At 41.7% G+C, this 21,992-nt stretch overlaps 1 long non-coding RNA gene across 1 annotated transcript; it reads right to left on the bottom strand.

Moving 5' to 3' along the window:
- Window positions 1–19,255: 19,255 nt before the first annotated feature.
- LOC134446682 (uncharacterized) lies at window positions 19,256–21,533 on the bottom strand. Its single transcript, XR_010034444.1, has 3 exons — window positions 21,454–21,533; window positions 21,059–21,189; window positions 19,256–19,427 (listed from the first exon to the last, which is right to left on the bottom strand). It is a non-coding gene; the product is annotated as an uncharacterized LOC134446682 (long non-coding RNA).
- Window positions 21,534–21,992: the final 459 nt, after the last annotated feature.

Below are 21,992 nucleotides of genomic sequence, written 5' to 3'. Positions count from 1 at the left end.
TGGAATGTGGGTCAGTAAAATGAACATTATTGTTTCATTCTATAAATTACTGTTAGATTTTGGACGTTTCCAAAATTCTCTTCTCCAATAAAAATTGAAGGATGAATGCTCTGCCATGTGTTTTAGTTGACTCACTGGCAAAAATAAAATAAGTCTCAACTTCGTAATTAAAAGGATTGATCAGGATACAATTTATTATAGAAAAAGTGAGATTACAAAAAGAATAAGAAGAAAATAAAAGAAGTAAAAGTGGAAGAAAGATAAAGGTGAAAAAGAAATGAAAATGAGACTAAGTCTCAGCGTCTCACTAGCTAGGCAGCATCCTATCTCTGGCGTATGACAGGCAAATCGACAATTGACAAAATGGTGGCAATGGTTTTTATACCGTCTTCCTCACGTCAGCAGGTTACACGTATGGAAGTATGATGTTGGTTGAGGAAGATGTCGTCTCCATGTCTCCAGGGGTGACGAATCATAAAAACACCTGTCGCTTATGGATAACACACAGCCTAGAGATGTGTATGCTATCTGGAAAGTTAGGTGTGAGCACACTGTGCCCTGGCGCAATGGCCTTCAACAGCAGAGGCTCTCGCTCTGAGCGCTCCAGATATCAGCAAAATAACAGTAAACATGCCACATTCCTGGCCCAATTGATTGGAACACAGGCATGGCTAAAGATTCTATAACTTCACAACAGTATGGTCAATCAGTTGTTGGTTAGCTGCAAAATGCAGCAGGATATACCACCCAAATTTAACACTACCAACAACATTTCCTCCAAATATCTAATGAAATATTGTCATTTAGGTAATTTATTTGCAGAAAGTTACAAATGGTCAAAATAACACAAAAGATGCAATGTTTTCAGACATCAAAAAAATCCAAAGAAAACAAGATGACATTCACTCTCAAACAACATAATGCAGGGTTCGTACGGTCATGAAAAACCTGGAAAAGTTATGGAATTTGAAAATTCTAATTTCCAGGCCTGGAAAAGTTATGGAAAACGTATTTTTGGTCAAAAGTTTTGGAAAAGTCATGGAAATCCATCCAGTGTTTCATCAATTATCTTTATGAAGTTGAAGCCACGGCGTAATAAAATCTAAATGTCAGAGTTCTCGTGGAAATGTTGTCTAGTGCAGGCTGCGTCTGTGTAACCACACACCTAACCATGTGTTGCCAAATTTAGTGGGTTTCAAATAACGCATGTTGTAATGGCTCCAGGCGGGTTTCAAGCGTTTTTGGCGCTAGAAATCAGTCACACCTGGCAACCCGCCTCGTAACGCGCGAGCTAGATGTAGTGTGTGCGTGGTGGTGAGAGGTGATCATAGCTCTCTAATCCTAGAAAAGAAATGTGGTTCTGTACGATATTACAGTATGTCGCGAAGTGTTACTTCAACAATGCGCGGCTTAACTTTCTGAAAAGATTATCAACAATGGCTGGAGAGGACGAAAGTTGTGATGTGTCCGTCCGATATGGGCGAAGCAGCGGCACTTGTTAGCCACCTGAAGGGCAAGATACAGCAGGCGGTTACCTCCTCAGCTACTAACAGGTTAGCAGTTATACGCGTTTTAAAATATTTAGCGGTTCCACTGAAACGTAGCTAATGCCAAAAGGAATACAATCCTAAGACCTGTTTGGTCTTGGTTTAATTTGCCAGATAGGGCACCAAGCGAACCTTTATGCTTTCGGTAAGCCCCGAGATTTTGATATTGATAAGCAATGCACCTGCTGCCTGCGAGTGAACTTGTCCAGTGTGCTGAAAAGATTACATGAAATCCGTACAGTAGTCTATGTGCAGCTGACCGCGAGCCAAACGATTACCAATGTTTGCATGAGGCGCCTGTTTTGAAATACGGTATAAACGGCAGCGTGACTAGAGTTTGAAAAAGTCATCTGTGGCTTTGTTTTCAAATCGGTCAGATCGTTGTAACACAAAATGAAACTCACCCTAGCATCTCCTTGAGTGGGCGTCAGACTAGAACTATGCCACGAACAGTGCAGTCTCTCTCTTTTTTTTTTTTGCTCCAGCAACGACCACAACAAATGACAACATTATCATTCTTACAGGAGCTTTGGACTGTTGTGCTTAGGCAGGTGTAGTAGGCAGGCCTATGATTTCTTACTTGGGCAGGATGAGCATTTATCCATCTCCATAGAGAGCATGTTGATACAAATGTGTCTTCATGATGATTTCACGACCTAATTTGCTATAGTTTATTCATTTTCATTTCTGACTGTACATTAGACAAGCGAATTATATAACATTGGTGAATAATAGCAGAATTAATGTATGTAATACAACATGAAGTATAATGGTTGCTTATAGCTTGTAGTAAAAGATAACCTATAGTATGAATATGTTTATTGTTTACATATTTGTAATATAGGCTATGTAATATATAATATAATATGCCATAGTCTATAGTATAAATATATATACAGTAATTACATATTTATAATATAGCTGCAAGCAGCAATGCGGGGCCAAGCAGTAAACTTGCTAAATTCGCCACGGCAACAGAAGGAACTGCAGCGCCCCCTTTGGCCCAAATCTCGCCAATGTTGGTGTGCATTCCTTGGAGGGGAGTGTGATCACATAAACCAAGTTTAGTTTGAATCCGTTGAAGAGCTGCCGAGATATGAGCTCACTTCCTGTTACCTGTTGGTGGGGCTAGAGAGTTTGAGCTGGGAATCTTTTTTTTTTTAGTGGGAGGTCATGGGATTGACTAGTGTGTGCAAAAAATAGCTAAAAGGAATCTGACAAAACGGTTGCTGAGATATGACCTCACTTCCTGTTTCGCCACTTTTACGACATTTTGTTTGACTGTCACGGCTACAACGATAAAAGATATCCAATATTCCTTGAGACCCCATGGTAGCTCAGTCCAGAGATACTATATACCGAATTTCGGGCGAATTGGTCAAAAATTGGGGAAAAAATAGCATTTTTATTGAATTTTACAAAATTCAAAATGGCGGGAAAACTATCCAGGCAGAAAATGACTTTATAGGGTGCGTTGCATTCGTCTTGGCCCAAGGATTCCAGGGATACCAGGTTTATGACAATTGGCCCAGCGTTTCAAAAGTTACAAGCAGAAATGTACCTGCGACTTTCACCTGCTGGTGGCGCTAAAGTATTGGGGCTGGGGACCTATAACTCGCTGTGGGTAATCACAGTGGGTTTACATACAGTGTTGAATCTCGCCCTCAAACCCGTGCCTGCAGTTCACCTAGGGAGCGCTGTCGAGACAGCAGAGCTCATAAGGCTGGCGCTAATAACTGACAATTGTGCTCGGTGTCTGCTGAAACTTGACAATATTACTGTAAGTTCTGAGAAACCAATGTAGATTTCAAAGAAATGTACAATAACCGGGGAATTATGTCCTTCTGATTTCCTACAGCGTTGGCATTTATGAGTCAGGCTCCGCTAGCATCTTGCTAACAAAATTGCTTTACGGCCGTCGTGATCACAGAAATGCAGCCGGCCGACCAATCCAAACACAGTGTGTGAAGCCACTCGTGACGTCATATTGACAATAAAGACGTATTTTACAAAGATGCAGCAAGTTTAAACATTCAAACTAACTGCTGTTTGAAAGGATAATATATCCTGCCTTTTGGAAAAATAAAATGAAACGATGATACCAATTCTCTCCCAAAGCAATGGCAGCATCGTGGTTGAGCTCCATGCGACCCCATTCATTTCAACAGCCTCTGCGCTCCTTGGCGCTCCTCTGCGCTGTCTGGATGGCGCCACTTAGTGGACAGTACCACCCGGAAAAAGTAGCGAGATTCCTCTCTCGTATTACCCATAAACTCTCTCTGGNGTAATGTTGATGCTGCCTCAAATATGTGTGCCAATTTACAGCATTTTTCTATGTATGGTTCTATGGGCTACCATAGACTTACAGTGAATTTTTACAAAATTCAAAATGGCGGCATTTCCCTTCTGCGTTGACATAAATTCATATAGTGCGTTGAATTCGACTTGGCCCAAGGATTCTAGTGATTAATAATATATTTTACATCGTGCATATGGTTTAAAAGCTACAGGCAAAAAATGTAGCTAAAATGTTGACCTGCTGGTGGCGCTACAGAGTTTGATATGGGGTTCTGATTTTTTTGTGGTAGGTCATGGGATGGACTACTATGTGTGTACAAAATCCCAACCTAATTCAACGAACGGTTGCTGAGATATGACCTCACTTCCTGTTTCACCACTTTTTACGACCATTTTGATTGGCTGTCACGGCACAAAACGATAAAAAGATATCTAATATTCCTTGAGATCCCATGTGTAGCTCAGTCCAGAGATATTATATACCAAGTTTCGGGCGAATTGGTCAACAATTGCAGGAAAAATAGCATTTTTATTGAATTTTACAAAATTCAAAATGGCGGGAAAATTATACTGGCGGAAAATGACGTCATAGAGTGCGTTGAATTCGTCTTGGCCCAAGGATTCCAGGGATACCGAGTTTATGACAATTGGCCCAGCGGTTCAAAAGTTACAAGCAGAAATGTACCTGCAACTTTGACCTGCTGGTGGCGCTAGAGTGTTGGGACTGGGGACCTATAAATCACTGTGGGTAATGCTGAGACTGTCCCTAATGTGTGTGCCAATTTACAGCATTTTCCTACCTACGGTTCTATGGGCTGCCATAGACTTGCTAAGGAGAAGAAAGGTGCCTATATAATAATAATAAGCAGAAAACCTACTAACTCTAGAGGGGCCTTCGCCAGCTTCGCTGCTTGGCCCCTAAATATAGGCTACGTAATATAGCCTGTAATATAGCCTAATACGCCCCCACCCCCCGCGCGCGATTGGTCATTGGTTTTTCGGTCCTGGAAATTCAGAAAAAGGTTTTGGAAAAGTCATGGAAAAAAATTGTTGAAAAAGTGTATGAACCCTGATAATAGTAATGTGTTAACGTAGGAAGAGTTCAGAAATCAACATTTGGTAGAATAACCCTGGATTTTAATCACATTTCGCTTTCATGCATCTTCGCATGTTCTCCACCAGGCTTTCACATGGTTCTTGAATGAATTAATTCCACCCCCGCTGCAAAGATTCAAGTTGCTGAGCTTTGTTTGATGGCTTGTGACACCTCTCTTCCATTTTAACATATTTCAGGGGTTTTCCATGGGACTCAGACCTGGAGATTGGGCTGGCCATGTCAGGGTATTGAACGACTTCCAAGGCTACCTAATATGAAGTGTTGGCACAAACCCGTGCACCCTTTCAAAAGCTATGGGCCAAACAAAGAGTCAAATATAAAAATAGCAAGTTAAAAAAAATCAGAAACATTTTACTGGTAAAACCCAGATATTATCTATGAACACGTTGATGAGTTCTCAGATTGTCTGGTCTTGAAAACTTTTTGCCACACACAAGACACTCAAAAGGTTTCTCTCCTGTATGTATTCGCATGTGTTTTTTCAATACAGAATGACCACGGAACCGCTTTGGACACACAGCGCAGGGGAAAGGTTTCTCGTCTGTGTGGCATCTCCTGTGTGTAGTCAAATGACACGACATTGTAAAGGTTTTCTCACAAAACTCACATTTGTATGGACGTTCTCCAGTATGAGTCCGCGTGTGATGCAAACATGCTCCTGAGGTGGCAAAAGCTTTGCCACAGAAAGAACATAAGTAGGGTTTCTCACCAGTGTGTAATCGCTTATGACTGACCAGATTTGAATGCTGGGTGAACCGCTTTCCACAGACTGAGCACTCATAGTCGCGCTGCCCTGTGTGTGATTTTATGTGCACCTGTAAAATAACTTTTAATCTAAATGTCTTGCCACAATATGAACACACAAATGGTCGCTCCCCAGTGTGAAGTCTCTCATGGTCTTCAAGTTTAGATGGACGATCCAAAATTTTGTCACATTTAGAGCATGCATACTTTGTTGGTGCGTTCTTCTTGCAGTCGTCTTTTGTATGGTTTTTCTTGTGCTCTTTCAGAATTGATATAGAACTGAAGACTTTTCCGCATTTAGAACACCTTAATTCATCATTATCCTTTTTAGCTTGGGAGACGCCTTCCATTCTTGTTGGGGAGACACCTTTTGTGTGGGTTTTCTCATGTTTAGTCAGATTTCCTGCATAGTAGAAGATTTTGCCACATTCGTTGCACTTTAATTTAGGCATACTATTAACTGTTTTGCCTGGATTGACAGCCATCTTGTGCAGGCTGCCTTGAACCGTGGTGGATAATCCATCCTCTTCTCCTGTGGATGGTGGGTCCTTATTGTTGTTATCTGTCCTTTCAACAGCATTTCGGCAGCCTGCAGATTATGAACCATTTTAACAAAAAAACAAAACTAGCCTATTACGTTTTACTGCAAAACATCATAAAGCCTTTATTTACTTTCAACCGTTCAAAATATCACACCGCTAGTGTTGCAATTACAGTAATAACAATACTTCTACTTTATACATGGATGCCACCCTCTTCCACCCACTTGGTGCTACCCATTGCATGGTCGACCTGCCCTTAAGACCGCCCCTCAGTGCACCAAATATCTTGGTTCACCATAATACAACATGTCATCATGCATTGCGTATAGATGACACGCTGATTTGAACCCACTATCGCATGTGTCCAATACGCATTTCCAAGTTAAGGCATCCACCACGACGCCCTGTGACAGGTTAGGTTTAGGGATGGTTTTGGTTTAGGCACAATTTAGCTAGAAATTTGCCTTATCTCACTGTTCTTGGCAAAAGTAAAATAGCAGAAACATTGCTTTACTGACAGGTTAGGTTTAGGGATGGTTTTGGTTAGGGCACAGCAAAGCATATTTGCGTTTAGTAACAGAAATGCGCAGTGGCAAAACAAAATCGCAGACACGGCGGGAAAACTGTGCAAACCTAGTCACGTGTCAAAAGTGCATGAAAGCGCTTTACCGTTGCGTTGAGGAGCAGGCCTTAACTTCAAAATGTGTTGCACCAACACGCTGAATGCACTAGCATGCACTGCATACTCTAAAGCATGATGACAGTCTGCATAATAACACCCACTCGTGATAGAATTAAGGACTAGGACTGGTCTGTGATAACGAGCAGTGATGTCAAAAGGACATCAGCTGTATCCTTTTTCAGTACATTGTGACGCCAAACTTGTGCATACCTCATAGTTACAGTATGTATAAAAACACCACAAGACTTAAAAAGAAAGGCTTACCATTCGGTCCATTTGTCCCATTCACTTCTTTTTCACTGAATGGTGTTTGGCCGCTCTGGTCTGAGTCACTCTGTTGGTCATGTTGACTGGTGTCACTCTGTTCATCATCTGAGTCTCTCTGTGAGTCTCCTTCATCCACATCTTCACTCCAGTCCTCATCGTTTGAGTCACCATGTGAGTCTGACTCATTCTGGGTACTTTGGGGCTCAAGGATTCCTGACACACATGTGTCATGTTGTTCACTGGCACGAACAGCTGGTTCCACAGTAGGAGAGTCTGTCAGATACAGGTATAGCACACAAAAATACAGCATCATGACAAATTTGAGCATTTGTCAGTCATTTCAGAAAGTGAACAACATATATTTTATCAATTTGTTACACATAGGAGGAAACATTTGAATTTCAAATCCAATGCTGATCCAATGCTTTTTCTGTCAAAAAGTTAGAGGGTCAATAAGAAGGGTGTAATTAATATGGATGTTTAAAACAAGAACAAAACCTTAACATGAAAGTTTTACCCGTATCCTCTTCGTTCACTTTTCTCCGAGTCTGGAGATATTACTTATTACATGGCTTGTCTTCATTCTATAGATGCACCGTTCACTTGAATGGGGCTCCCCAACATTCACACATCTGATATTTCTGAATAACAGAACAGAGGTCAATATCAGACCACTGATGATGGCAACAGAATGTTGGCTGCTACTTCTTCTGTTTCGTATCTCTCCGAAAGGAGTCCAGTCACTTCTCTCTCAAAACAAGCTGATGTCACTGAGCACCACGATTTCTCCTGGTTTTCTAGAAAAGCAAACCAGGTTTGGAAATCAAACTATTTGGTGTGCCAGACCGGAAGTCATTTTTTAATTCCCCAGCGATTAAGCTTTTCATCAAATCAGTACAAAGCGGATTCCAAAAAAGTTGGGACACTTTGTATTTTGTGAATAAAATCAAAATGCTGGCCTTTTCAAAACATTCAATATGTTAACAAGGTAGAACATTATGTACAGACAACATATCAGTTGTTAAAGTCAAGCAGAATTATTGTTTTGAGGTAATTATGTGATCATTTAAAATTTCACCCTTGCAACAAATCCCAAAAAAGTTGGGACAGGGCCAATAAAATGCTTTTTATATTGGATAAGACTAAACACAACACAGGGGATGAGACTGAACAGTTAGATACTTTGACTGATGGCATAATTTTATTCAAAAATTTGATATTTTGATGTGCGAGACATGATTTCAGCAGCTCAACTGATAGGTGTGTTCTTCAACTTGTTTACCTTTTTGTTATGCTTAATATGTGGCATATCCTGACTGCAAGAAAACAATTTTGTGACCTGTTTACTCTAATGATGGACCACACTGTTGGAACATAGTAGATATTGAAATTTGCCACCTTTATGGGGCAATATCTAAAGACGGTGCTCCAAAATATAATGCCTTGGTAGCTATGTTTGCTGTTTAAAGTCTGTATGTATCATTCAACATTCATTTTAATGCTCTACATGAGTAAGAAGACCCTAACCAAGTTACCTCTGCACCCCCTTACCATCATATATGCTGTCTTTCAGACTGACCACTAAATCAAGCTGAAGTATTCATTTTCTATATAACCTGGAGGGTGCATGACTCCATAATTTTCAAAATGGATTAAATATTTACCATTCTGTAATCAGAGGACAGTTTCACATGTGTCCTAGGTCCATAGAATGAGCTTTTCCACACTTTTCCCCGCTGTTTAATGTCTGCATCATGTGCATTAATCAAGTGTTGTGTTTATGGTAATTTTTTCGAGAGCTGTCATTGTTGGAGTGTCATAGTTTGCTTATTGACCACGAGTATGTCATGATCTCATAACTCGTGCAATGATTACACAGAAATCTATATTACGGAAGTAGGCCTTATATGCCTGCAATTTTGATAATTCAATCTTTCTGTGTAATAGATAAGTAATTAGTCCCTCAAAATCTTCGCCGCTGAGTGCCATAGCCTCTATGTGATGGTATTTTATTTGTGCATTCATGTTGGCAGTCAATATAGTTCCTTTTAAAATATTCTTCCTTGTGTAATTTTTAGAATTATCCAACTATTACAACATGTTTTGGCCCTGTCCCAACTTTTTTGAGATTTGTTGCATGGGCCAAATTTTAAATGATCACATAATTACCTCAAAACAATAATTCTGCTCAACTTTAACAACTGATATGTTGTCTGTACATAATGCTCTACCTTATTAACATATTAGATGTTTTAAAAATGCCAGCATTTTGATTTTATTCACAAAATACAAAGTGTCCCAACTTTTTTGGAATCCGCTTTGTATGTCGTTCTCATAATTATGATGAACGATGAATAATCTAAGGGTATGGCCATGTAACATTCAGCGGTGCGGTCCCTGTTGTGGAATAAATCCCTTCAGAAAGATTAAGATCCCTGCGCTCCCCGTCTGGATCCTGCATCTCAGTTGCTATTCCATGTTAGCGGCCTTCTCACCAAATGTTATCCTGGACTTGCATGCATCACTGCACCAGATTGTACCAGAAACTGAGTGGTACCATTTGGTTCTATAATACATGCTAAGAAGTAAGGTAATATCACCATAATCAGAGAATAACTGTAAGAACAGAATAAATGAAAAACTCAATTATTTAACTTGAGGGGAGGTAAATGAGCATATTTCCAAAAAAATAATGGAAAGTTCCTTTGAAGTTTTCATCTTTTCAGGCTGACATGCCCTTCTGAAAATCTACACACCACATAACAATAATTGTTTTTCCTCCCCTCGTGGCTTGAATGTCAAAGAAAATGTTAATACTGTAGTATGTAAAATCAAATTTTCTTCAGACACGTTTTTCTTTCCTTGCAACATTCATTAGTGTCCAAAAGCCACAAGTTGCAAGAGTCTTTACCACTGATGGGCTGTAACAAAGGGGAGATTTCAGAATTTTCTTAAGATGATACAGTACCTCGGAGAATATCCTGATAAAGCAAGGCGATTTGCTTCAATATATTTGCTTGTGTCTCCTCTAATACTTCCGGAACCACTGGGTCGGTGTGCCACACCTGTTTTTTATGGTCATAATGTCCAATCAGCAACAGGGGCCGAAAGCCAAGAGCCCTCAGTTTTGCAACCTGCATGATTCACAACAGACATCCAAGAATCACAATGATAAGTATTTATCTCATGCATAGAAATACCAAAAAGTAGAGTAGAGTAGCCTATGAAATACAGTACATCACCATTGTAAGACACACATGCACACCACAGACATTAAGACAGGTCACAGTTAAAGGGGAAATCCGGTGTGAAATGGCTTAAATAGTGTCAAACCATGATGCTGAATGTTAACCTTTTCCACCGGATTTCCCCTTTAAATGAAAGGTGTCTGTCTGTACTGTGTAGTGTGTGTGAATGGGGTGGGGTTAAAGGGGGCTTTGTGCTAATTTAACATGCACTCTCCTTGTCTTGTAAGTACCCAATAACATGACATCTTTTTTAATTCAGCCCTTTCCCAGATCATGGCCATTCTAAGCACACTCACATTCTTAGCACACTCCAAAGAGCATCCCAAAAGTTGTTGCTGCGCTGTAATGTGCTTGCTGATGTTGCATAACTTTTGGGATGATATTTGAAAAACGCCTCTAGAACACTTAATAGGACATCTTCTAATGTCCTTTCCACTTACACCCCCCTCCCCCCAACACACACACACACACAAACACACTCCCACTCCGACCCGGGTCACAGCACGACTGTGTTACAAGAGTACAAACCAATTCATACGGCTACATCTTACCATTATGTGACTTTCTTGAATAAACTTCCACTTGTTGCCGTTTCTCGTTACCTTTTCAACCCATTCTGCACGGTGGGCCTCAAACTTCTGGAGCCGTTTCTGCAATGTTTTCTTTCCTGGCAAAGTCATACCTGATATAAGGGAAACAAATAAAGCATCCAAATCTCAAATTATACAACAGCATTAAGCTCTGCCTGCCTACCCGTGGTCCTTTATGCACCCAAGTGTGTCTACAAAATAACCTAGCTTCAGACTCCGAGGTAAAAATCAAACCAGTGGGGTAATCCAATAACGTGCATGGTTGAGTGACAGACATGGCTTAGGAAGTGGTGAACCTAACCTATCAGTAGATAAGTGAAGTGAAAAGTGAAAGCCCACCTGGGAAACTCCAACTTCCATTGTCATTGTGACACAGCACTCCACAGCACACAAGTGTTCACTGCACACTGCACACAACAAAATTGCATTGATGCCTCACCCGTGCAAGAGGGCAGCCCCCAATGGCGCCCCAATGGAGCAGTGCGGCAGGACAGTACCATGCTCAGGGTACGTCACTCATGGAGGAGGATGGGCGAGAGCACTGGTTAGGGTGGGGGGAGGATGGCGGGTCAGGAGGTGAACCGGCAACCTTTGGGCTAACAAGTCTGACACCCTAACAACTTACCCATGACTGCTGTTTATTTGTTTTCCCAGCTCTTCATAATTATATTGTGTTTGATTTACTTTTGGTTTTTCATTGAATTTTCATTGGTTGCTGTGGGGTGTCTGGGGTGGTTGGGGTCCAAAGGTGGAGCTGCAGCACTGCCTTTCTCTGTTGTCCATCTTCCTGCTGCTCTGAGTGTGTAATCAATGTCTGTGTGTGGATGTGAATGAGCAAGTGTTTTAATTACCGTTTGCACTAGATTTTCCATATAAGAAAATGTACTATCAATGTAAATAATAAACATCACTGTATTCTTGGGATCCTCGTCTTTGCTTATTGTACAACTTGTGTTGTCTTTCGGGTTTATCAGCGGGGAACTGATGCCTAGAGACTATGGTTGTGGGGGTGAAAACAATAAATAATTCTGCATGATTCATGTCAGGGGGCCTTGGCTGGAATGTAGTATATGGGGGGGCTTATCATGGAAAAGTTTGGGAACCCCTGTCCTACTCAAGCAGAGATTTTTTTTAAAAGGAAGAACTTTGACTCAAGGTTCAGGACATAAGCCTAGTGAGCATAGCCTATTTAGTGATACTGATCAGGGCTTTTTCTAGGATTTTTTGGCATGAGGGAGCATCATGGCAGGTACCGGGGGTGAAGGGGGTGTTCCCCCCCGTGAATGAGAAATTTACCAGGGGCGCTCAAATATATACAGTATATGTAAAAATAAAAGTATGAGGGTGCACCCACGGAGGTATGAGGGTGGAGCGCCCCTATTTCCCCGTTCAGAAAAAGCCCTGCTGATAATGTATAACTTTGCCACTCAAGTAAAGCGAAACCACTTCATTATTGCACTACTGCAGTAAGCGGTGTTGAAAGAAATAACAGTTTAGCAGAGGTGTCATCATCAGATGTGATTTTGACAACGTGGGTTGGTAGTAGGCCTACACAGGGCTAGAGCAGAGCAACTGCAGAGACGGTCCATTAGAATTAAAATAATCTTTGGCTAGTTGGTTGACATGCGTTAGAACACTGTTACCGGTACCTCCTTCTCTCCCAGATGTAGCGCTTGCTTGGTCGAGTTCTGCTTGCGAGTTCCAGCCAGAGACGTTTTTACCTGAGCAACTTTGTTCTACCTAGAGATCTCTTTGATAGTATCCAAAATAATGATACATGTACATGTGAATGTAAATAACAACAAGAAAAAGGGACTAATTATAAAACTCGACATAATACAGGGATATGCACACAGTGGGCGCCATACTTCCAATCGAACAAGAGAGCTCTTGTTTACATTACAAACGTGTTACGTTTGTTAAAGCTATCTGGCGCCATCTATGGACCTGGAGTGGAAGAAGGAATATGGCACATGCTTATGGGCACATGACTGAACTTGATGCATTTCTGGCCAGATTAATTGGGGCCCATTCATTTTTCTATAGTTATAGATTGTGGTAGTAGGTCATTGTTGAATAGATTTTTTTTTAAACACGGTTTTGTGAGGAGCCGCAAGACACTGGCAGCCAACCACGTGAACTAATACTTTGACGGACAGTGGTTTCCAACAATCAGAGGTTGAGTTGTGCGCAGCTAGGTTCACGCAGCCAGGGGAAAACAAAAATGTAGGACCCATGTAGCCTATTCTACCAGACAAAGGTGTAGGTTTGGCTTGGAAATTGGTGGGGACATTACAATGGGAAAAAAACAGTGCTGTTTTTACATTGTAATTGTAATAAAGTGGTTTGGACAAATATCTCAAAAGTAAGCTAATATAGACGTCCCCACTATCCACACCTAAAATCACACCCATGCTACCAGAACACATTAGCTTAGCCTATTATCAGCTTTTGTTGTTTGCCATTCGAAATAAGGTCTAGGCCTACTTTTTGTGTGTGGAACTGCTCAAGGGTCAGGCAAGAGTTATACAATTTTATTTGGCTGTGGATCTTACGTGATTGTTGGTAATGACCATTCTATCATGTTGGAAAATTTTGAAACCATGGCTAATATGGCTGTTTGCTTCATTTTATAGGTTTCTACATGTCTCTTTTCTTAAAAGGGCAAAAAATGTAGTTCATCCTATTGTGTAAGCTGAAACATGTGTCTGGTGTGATAGTTCAGCGTCATATCTTTGTGGGATTAAAAAAAAAAAAAAAAACTTGTCTATGGGAGTTTCGATTGCACTGGTGGTTGGAACGTAACCGCTAGGATTGCTGTTTTCCACTTTCCCTCCCAATAGTACAGAGAGAGAGGTTAGCTGTAAGAGTCTTGGTAAATAACAGCCTTTTTGTGTGAGATTGTATTTGGGGGTCATGGCTGGTGAAGGAGGTGGGCTTTAGATCAGAGCGAAGGTTGCAGATTTGAATCCCACCCTTCTACTCAACCCACTTCATGGCAGAGGTGCCTTTGAGCAAGGTGCCTAACCCCCATACTGCATCAGGACTTGTAAACAATACTCTGTAGGCTACCTAAATAACATTATTTAAGTTGCTTTGGATAAAGCGTCCGCTAAGTCCACTGTGATGTAATAGTAAACTCTGTGAACTCCTGGAAGTAAAGGCATCTGAACACATGAGCCTATAGATTTTCCACAGTGTGTAGGCCCCTAATGACTATGATTTTGCTCTCTGAACGAAACACATATTGACTCAGAGTCTCTGCAAAACTCACTGAAAATCTGAAAAAGAACCCCACAGAATTCTAGTTGAAGGTCAGCATTTTCTGTTCCTGTTGCTTAGGCTTTAAATAGAAAATATTGAACGAGAAGCTTGTCTTTGTGTGTGTTTATCAATTCAACCAGGGTTGCAGCCTATACTTTATGTCACTTTAGTGGAAACTTCAGTCTGTGAAAGCACTTTGTTTATTTAGTATTCATTTTCTTGTTTCCAGGAGGTGGTGGGCATATGCGCGGCGCAGTGGTATTGTTTAATATAGTTTCCGTCTGCAATTATTATTTCTCAAGTTGAAATTTAGGAGGCGGGGAAGGTCTTGAAGATCTGGTCAGGTTTCCAGCGGAGGAACAGAACAAAGGGGTAGTCTATTTTTAGCCTTGTTTTCACATCTGTGGAGTATCAGCTCCGTCATGTGTTTTCACTGCTGCTGCAGATGACAGCCTGCTCCAGAATGACACCTGACCGTATGCAGTGGTGTGCGTACATATACGTATGTCATACTGTGTTCTATCTTTTCATGATTCACAATTCTGACATTGACGTGATGGTCTGTTTTCTTGTCTCGAATTAATTTCATTGTTTGATAGCTGCTTGCACAATATTTCCTTCAGCGAAAGACTGATTAGAATGTGTGCTATTTGGAATAATATATGTTAGGCCTATTTATAAACAATAATAGCATAGGGAGTGATATAAAGACTTGATTGTCTGTTATAGACTGAATTGGTGGTGAGGCAGGTTATCTCTGCAGGATATCTATGCAGATCAGCAGTGATAAGTTGGGGGGGGGGGGGGGGTACAGCATTGCATAACAAATAAATCATTGGATTCTTGCCAGGACTTGGCTCGCTCCTTGGTCATTCATAGTGTTTTGCCATGCTCTGAGGTCTATACAAACCACTCCATAAAGTGCACCGTCTCTTCAAAAATCCTTGCCTCGTCGGCTCAGAGTAAATCAAAAATAGCATCAGCTTGACGTTTCCTGCTCAAATACATCCTAACAAGTCTCGTTGCATCAAGCAGGAGGGGGCCTTGGCTTGGTTAATACATCTCTTCAGTCAATGGTTTATGGCCTGATGCTCAATCATACAGCAAGTCAACGGTGGGGACAGCCAAGGGCCCTTTGGGGAGACATACTTTCTTGAAAAAGCGCATCTCGCAATGACGTATCGGATCACTTGAATGCCCAAATGTGTGTGTGTGTGTGTGTGTGTGTGTGTGTGTGTGTGTGTGTGTGTGTGTGTGTGTGTGTGTGTGTGTGTGTGTGTGTGCGCGCGCGTGCGCGTGCGGGTGCATGTGTACATTCCAAGGAGACACCTTTGTTTCATAACTTTGGAATGGGTAGCCATTCAAATTGGTCCTATTTACTGTACCTAGAATGTCTGGCATGCATGAAAAGGAGGCCTGTGGAGCTTTGAATGGCATTGTCCCCCCTGTACTAGAACACCATTGAGTGCTATTGTGTATGTGCTGTCTGCCAAGGCCACACAGCCAGAAATTACATTTGCCTTTGAATGGGCTTATTCACTGCAGACCCTCACTGACACAAAAGTGTCGCCTGTCTCAAAATTTCAATCATGCTACTCATCCACTTTCTATGCTCATTAACCGTGTTTAACAATAAACTGCTTGTACAGCTTGTTAGAGAACAACATGTACGTGTCAAACATTGTACAGCGAAAGATTTGTTTTATTATACTATAATACCACCCCACCAAGTCTACCAAGAACTAATAAGTTGACAGAGAAAGGAATTATGATGTCTTGTCAGACTCAAAACAGACTCATGACCACATCTCCCACCTTTCATCAATCTTTTCTGGGCTGGTGCCCCTGGATTGACCTCTCTCGGGTTGTGGGTGTGTTCTGGCTGTCATGCCAATGGGCCTGTCTCTTTGGTGTAGCGGTCAGAGCCCTACTTTGGTACCCGAGAAGTTCCAGGTTCGAGTGCTCGTGGTGCAACTCTTCTCCTCCTGGCTAGCCTACCGCTACGTTCTATTGGAAATTGGTAGTCAATAAGCATGAGGTAGTTCTCCCAACATGCGTACATGCACAGTTGTTGTGGACAACACACAAATGCTTGACAACATGTTTAACAAACTCTGTCTGCACCACAATGGCCCCGATTTGATCACCTGATACATAGGCTACTATATGCACACTCTTGAGATGGAGGCCCGTAGTTTGCAGAGTGCTGACCACAATATAGGCCTAGAAGTAAGTTGTCTCCCACCCTGATGGCAGCCTGGAAAACCCCATGTTGTAGGGCTGCACAATTAATCGAAAAATAATTAAAATCGTGATAAAATAGTGAAATCGAACTCATGATTTTAATCGTGATTTAATCGTGGCAATAGTGACCTACTTTTGAGAGCGTCCTTGAAGCCAGAACATACTGACAGGCTGGTGTTTCTGGCCAGAAATCTGTCCACTTAAGTTTCATGCTATTGCCTTTACATAATTATTACAATTCATTTTATTTTGCTCATCCCGTATGTAATTCATTCTTGGTTATATTTCATCTTGTTATAATTTTCAAAAAAATCTCATTAATAATCGTGATTATGATTTTGACCAAAATAATCGTTATAATGATTTTCTCCATAATCGTGCAGCCCTACCATGCTTTGGATAATTGTTCCAATCTGAGAGACAGCATGGATGCTGGGTTAAACACTGAGAGGGGGTTAGATCATTTAGTGGCATGTGGCATGTGCCAGTGACATGCGGAAGTGCTGCAGTGGCATGTCCATTGATTTTATATTAGAACCACAGGCCTATACTAATTATTATTAATACGTTTAGTCTAATTATATTTATTATTAATAAGTATTATTTTTAATTATTTATGTAGCCTATTCTAGTTCTGTAACTACAACAATTAACGGGCATGTCAAGCGCCGTCACGGTTGGGCATGACGGTTATGGTTAGGCTTACTATGGGTACAGTGGCTACTACGATGTCGAACTGTGCCTTAACCAAAACTCATTCCTAAACCTAACCTGTCAGTGGAAAATGTGTGTACACCAATCTATAAACATGCCGAACTGTGCCTAAAACCAAAACTCATTCCTAAACCTAACCTGTCAGTGGAAAAATGTGTTTTATGATAGCATGATGCCAGTGATGCCACTTCCGCATGTCACTGGCACATGCCACATGCCACTAAAGGATCTAACTCATACTGTAAACATTGTGGCCTAGCTAGGGCGAAGGAGCCAATCAGAGAGCGGGCAGGGGTGGAAAGGTGTGATGCGTAATACATAACTGTAAGACAGCTTGCCGTTTGTTAAATACAACTGACACGATTGGCTATGGGCCACATATACACAAAATCACTAGTGACATGGTCTGTTGTGAACCAGGCAACCCTGAATGTCTAAATATGGTTAGACTCCCAAATTTGGCCTGAGACTTCATAGACTGAGGACCATTAAGGTTTACCTCTGCACGTGGAGATAGTCTGTAGGATTGTGCTCACTTACGTGTAATTGACAGGATAGAGATTGTTGAATGAGGTTAGTGAAGTACAATCAATTACTTTTAAGATTTTGCCCTACCCTTTGCTTAGTTTGGGGTCTCTGTCCCCACTTGGGATGTAAATCCTTCTGCTTTGTCCCCACATTAAAAAGGATGTTCAGTTGCTGGAAACCGTTGCTGGTTTACTGTTGTTGTTGTTTGTGATGATGATGATGATGATGATGATGATGATGATGATGATGATGATGATGATGATGATGATGATGATGATTTAAGACTTGAGCTGCAACACAGTGCAGCAAGGGGAACGTAATGGGATTAAAATGTCCATACCACACTTCAGTATACTTGTGGCCAACAGAACTGGGTGAAAGGTCCCATTTGTCTACCATGTCACTGTTCTGGGTCAGTGAAGTAAAGTAAAGAGCATTAGTGAACATGAATGGTCCAGAAAGTAATGTCATTGCAACTGTGTCCCTCACACGTTCCTCTTCAAAGTCATACTGTAAATACAAAGTGGTGGCTGTGCTGATTGAAAAAGAAAATGAAATATGGGGACAAAATTACCTTATAGGACCAGCTTCCTGTTTGTTTTGATATCTGGGCTCAGAATGAAGTGAAGGGGGGCATATGAGGCACTCCAACGTCTTGAAGTGATCTTTCAGCCATGATGTGGAGCATTATCAACCATGAACCATGAATCCCCCCCGCCCCTTGTTGACATGCCTGCCAGGCATGTGGCAAGAGAAAAGGAATAAAGTCCACAAACACTGCTTGTCTTCTGTGAAAATTTAATAGCAAGAGCGCCACGTTTTGACCTTCAGGTCTTCATCAGGCAAGACAAGCAGTGTTTGCGGACTTCCTTTTCACTTCAATTATTGCTTTTATTGTCCTGCACCTGGCCCATCGTGTGGGCTGTGCACACATCTACTCCTCTGAACAGTTCACATGTGGCCCCTACTTAACGCTAGTCTATTCCCTGCCTAACACACTGACCCAGAGCGTCACCCCACAGACATCCAGGACTCACGAACAATACTGCTGTTCTAGAAAGAAAAAAAAACGGAAGAAAAGAATGCGTCTATGCCAGGCGCCTAGTTAACAGCCCCATTGCATGCATGACATGAAACACACAGAGGCTAATTGTGCATGAGACTTGCTAATGAACCTGACTCTGAATGAATTAAAGCAGACTCATCACAGACTCATAAAATCACTTAGACATCGATGGCTGCCAGGAATGCAGAGCACTGAGGGCAGGCAGGGAGAGTAGATAGACTTTGACTGTTCTTTCTTGTCACACAACTAGGCCTATACACCATGAGAAGGAACAAGACTCTCAGTAAGAAAATTGTAAGAAAAAAAAAAGACATAGTGCACAGTAAGGTAAATAGACAACATAAAATATACGGGCAGAAATAGTTGGTGACAAAGGCAGGCAGGTTAAGCAGTGCAGACAGGCTTGCTTCACCTCTTTGCCTGGTGGTTGGTGGCTGGTGGCTGGTGGCACACAACTTAGTTTGCTCTCCTGTCCTCTCCTCTCCTTTGCACTGAGTCATCTCAATCATCTGATGATTCACAGTTGACATTCGACCAAGATGTCCTTCGTGTGTGTGTCCCTCTCCTCTTGTAGGCCTATACACAGTATTCAGAGAGGTGGATGTAACTGTTGATGGTTCAATTTTTATTTCAATGGAATACTGTACAATACAGTATATTGTGCAATGACCTATCTTTGTCCACTACATTATTCATTAATCAAATGTATTGAAATTAATTCATGTAGGCTATGCATTAAAGCAAGGGTTCCCAAACTTTACCCCCCACATACCGGCAGCCAAGGCCCACCTTACATGGGTCTGTTAAGCCTGGCTCAAACTACATGATTATTGGGCAGATTCTCAGCTGAAAACCCTCTTACGACAATCGCTGGAACGTTACCCTCCAGGACCATCGCAAGCGATTGTCGGGAAAGATTTCCTCGTCGTGGTCAACATTCTAAGCTAGCGGTAAGATTGACAGTTGCGATTCCCTTCTAGTGTGCAGTGCATCCCGACGTCAAAATCGGACACACAATCGTGAGTCGTGTAGTTTGAGCCTGGCTTTAGTCAGTGCCACACTGGAATATAAAATATTAACTCAAAAACAATAGAAATAATGTTCAGAGATGCAATAGATTATTATAATGTAGTTCTTAACTAATAGGAATATTGTTAAGTTTATTTTGTTTCATTTTGATATACTTTTTACTGCACAACATTAACACTACCCAGAACCAGAACAGGTGTGAATAATTAAGCGAGGCATGGAACACTTAAGAGTAACTGTCAATTTTTTTAAACATTTTTAGAACTCTGCTGTAGAATCCTCAATGGCAACCACTGCTTGCTGTGAGGACTAATTAGTTAGCTGCTGGGCCTAGTGAGTCAACCAGAACAGGTGTTGCCAATTAAGGGTTCTGACAGTTACTCTTCAGTGTTCAGTGTAGCTGTGTATTCTCACTACAACTGCTATGGTTCTCAATTTTTGTTTGCCCCTGGCTGCGCAATCCTGGCTACACACAACCTCTGATTGTTGGAAACTGCTGTCAGTCAAAGAAATTGCTCACGTGGTGGACTGCCAGTGTCTTGCCCCTCCTCACAACACCCTGTTTTATAAACAAACAAAAAAACCCATGTATGCTTTAGCCCAAAAGGCAAGCCCACTTTTAACACTTTCTACAAGAATGCAGTCTAGTATAAATAAAAATTGTGATATACTTTTCCTTTTTGAGCACGTTACACCCCCTAGTTTAATTGATATACTTTTCCTGCCAACCTGACGCGACCCCCCTAGCACCCCTTCGCGGCCCCCCCAGGGGTCCCCGGCCCCCAATTTGAAAACCACTGCATTAAAGGCAATAGGCCTAACAACGTATAGTACATAAATCTGAAATCTTGGAATTCTTCCACCTATCTGTCAAAGGCGAAAGGGAAGGAGGCACTTAAAGATCTTTATGACCAGACTAATGAAACCCTGATGTTTCTCAACGGGGGCTCTACAGCCCCTTAGGGGGCGTTGGGTGCCCCATGTTGAGCGTTGAGAAGGATACAGCTGAGAGGGACCAGTGTTTAGTTGCTCAGGGATATTTTATATTTTAATAGTCTGGGCCTACTTGGGGGGGCATTGGCAGACTTTTGAGGTCCATGGGGGGTTTTCCCAAAAAAAGGTTGAGAAGGCCCTACCGTGGCGCAAATGGTAGGGCACTCGTTTACCATGTGGCTGACCTGGGTTTGATTCAGCAGGGACTCTGGTTTGATTCCAGCCTGAGGTAATGTTCCGATCATCCACCATCTCTCTCTCCCACTCACTTCCTGTAAGAATCCCACTCTCCTGTCAATAAAGGCATCCCACTGTCCTGTCAATAAAGACATAACAAAGTTTGAGAACCAATGCCCCATAGGGTCTAGCTGAACTCGATCACTCACTTGATATGTAAAAAATCTGTGTTGATCTTTGGAGCTAATTTTTCAGAGATGTGATTATAGATTAGGTCTAGTCAAAACCTACAAGTTGTAAACCAAAGCAGAGACGGTTCCTCTGCCGAAAAATAACACAGCCTTTTTAGGGATGATTAAGAGAAGTTGAAATACAGTATGTCTTAGCTGAACAGATTAATCACCGCTGGTCATAGTGTAGACACAGGTTTTCTCTGCAGGTGCAGGTGTCTGTGAAAAAATATCTCAAGGTCAAGGATGTCCATTAGTCCTCCAACTTACACAGAACTGCAAGGTTAAAAAAAGCAACAAAACAAAACAAACAATCTTAGCAAATAGTTCAGCAGAAAAGGACATGTATAGCACAATAAAAAGACAAGCATAGCCAATAATAGCACAAATCGTCCTTGCCATAACTGCCGGCTGCGTTGCTATGTGACGTGGGTTACAGCAGCTGGCTTGTGGAGCATGTTCCTCGGGATGTCATCCATGAGTGGCTTCTGCGCCTGGAGCCCTTTAATTAACACCTGATTCCAGTCTCCGACACATTCCGTGGTTGCCAGGCACTAGATCATGGCTGCCAACCAATTAGCGTTGGAGGAGGATATACTGTATATGTTCAGTGTATAGGCAAACTTTTCCCTCTTTTGACTGCCGCATCAATGTCTGTTACAAGCCATGTGTGTGTGTGTGTGCGTGCGTGCGTGCGTGCGTGCGTGTGTGT

This window comes from Engraulis encrasicolus, chromosome 4 (assembly GCF_034702125.1).
Source record: "Engraulis encrasicolus isolate BLACKSEA-1 chromosome 4, IST_EnEncr_1.0, whole genome shotgun sequence".
In the NCBI taxonomy this organism is placed as follows: Eukaryota; Metazoa; Chordata; class Actinopteri; order Clupeiformes; family Engraulidae; genus Engraulis; species Engraulis encrasicolus.
Note: the sequence above shows the minus strand (reverse complement) of the source record. Positions and strands in the feature narration are given on the sequence as shown.